Here is a 1,632-nt window from a genome sequence, read left to right as displayed (position 1 = left end):
GGCGTGTTCACCGCGCGGCGGCGTGTTCACCGCGCGGCGGCGTGTTCACCGCGCGGCGTGTTCACGGCGCTTCTTTCCCGGGACCCCCCCTCCAGGGCTCTTCGTCCCTCCTTCAGATTTGGGCGGCTTCATCCATGACCCAGAAAAGAAGTTGACTGCGGCCAGAAGAGCAGCCCCTGCCTCCAGACCCCACCTGGCTGCTGGCTTACGGATTTCCTCCCGGAGATTTGGAGCATGGGTCCCACCGTCAGAAAAGGTAGGAGACAGTCGGGGAATCTGGGGCACTGATTTGTGATACTGTCGCAGAATAAGTGTGATACTGGGATGGTTACATTTTGAAAGAAGAGTCTTTATCTTTCTAAGAGACGTATAGAGATACTGATGGACAGAGTTGAGATTTGCTTCACCATAATCCAGTGCTGGGGGGAATGTGGGTGAAATAAGATCGGCCGTGTACTGATCATTGTTGCTAACACCGGTCATGGCGCGTGGGGCGTTCCTTACACCAGTCTCTCTATTTTTGAGTACGCTTAAAAATTTCCATGATATAAGGTAAAAACCAACACACAGAAACAACCCAAATACCCACTAGACAAGACAATGGGTACATAAATGTCCTAGCACAGTGGAAGCTTCCACAACAGTGAAAATGAATAAACTACAGCTACATAAAGTAATGTGGATGAATCTTAGAAATATATTATTGAGTAAATAGTAAGTCCCAGAAACAGTGATTTATAGCATGATGCTCCTTTATATAAAGTGAAAGACAACTAAAACTAAAAAAACTAAAACTAAAAGACAACTAAAACTAAAAAAACTAAAACTCTCTAAACACACACATGTACATGCATTAACATATACATATTTAAGAACATATACGTGATAAAACCATATTTTAACTGTATGTGGATGTATGTATCTGTAATTAGAGAGCACATATGTGATGTTAAGGGTTTAAAAGCACTTATATTTTAAGGAAGCAGGAGAATGAGAAACCGAAGTTTCAGTGAATTCATCAGGTGACAGGTGGGACCAGGGTTGAGAAGATTGAGGAAGATGTAAGTTTCCTCAGGTTCTGGATCTCATGTTGGGTGGCGGATTATTACCATTTTTATCAAACATTGAGAAACAGGGCCACTTAAGAATATGTATTGAACCAAGGATTCGGATAAATCTAATTCCGTGCGCCCAAGTCCAAATTAAACAACAAAAAGAAACAAGATGGTTCCTTTCCTTAATGTGGCTGATCTCATCCGTTTTATGTTGATTCTGTTGGTTTAACTCTCTGAAGGTGAATTTTTTCACCTCCTCCTACAAAATTGAGGGGTGGGGATGGGCAGTAAATAGCATCTTTGTTGCCCATAGGAAAAACAATCCCGATGTCATCATATACCACCTGCCCAAGAACTGACTGAGGATGACAGTGGACACCAGGAACAGGTACCAACAATAATTTATGCATGAGAAACTAAATTTGATGTCTCAAGTATTTCATACGCGATAGGAACAGATGGGTGCTTCTCGGAGAAGGTGGGCTTGTCTATCTACCGTGAGACCTTTCAGGGCAGGAGCATTCTTGCTCGTGACGCGTCCCCAGCGCCTATAGGTACCTAGGAAGCGCCTGCTGAG

This window comes from Globicephala melas, chromosome 12 (genome assembly GCF_963455315.2).
Source record: "Globicephala melas chromosome 12, mGloMel1.2, whole genome shotgun sequence".
Classification (NCBI taxonomy): Eukaryota; Metazoa; Chordata; class Mammalia; order Artiodactyla; family Delphinidae; genus Globicephala; species Globicephala melas.
Note: the sequence above shows the minus strand (reverse complement) of the source record.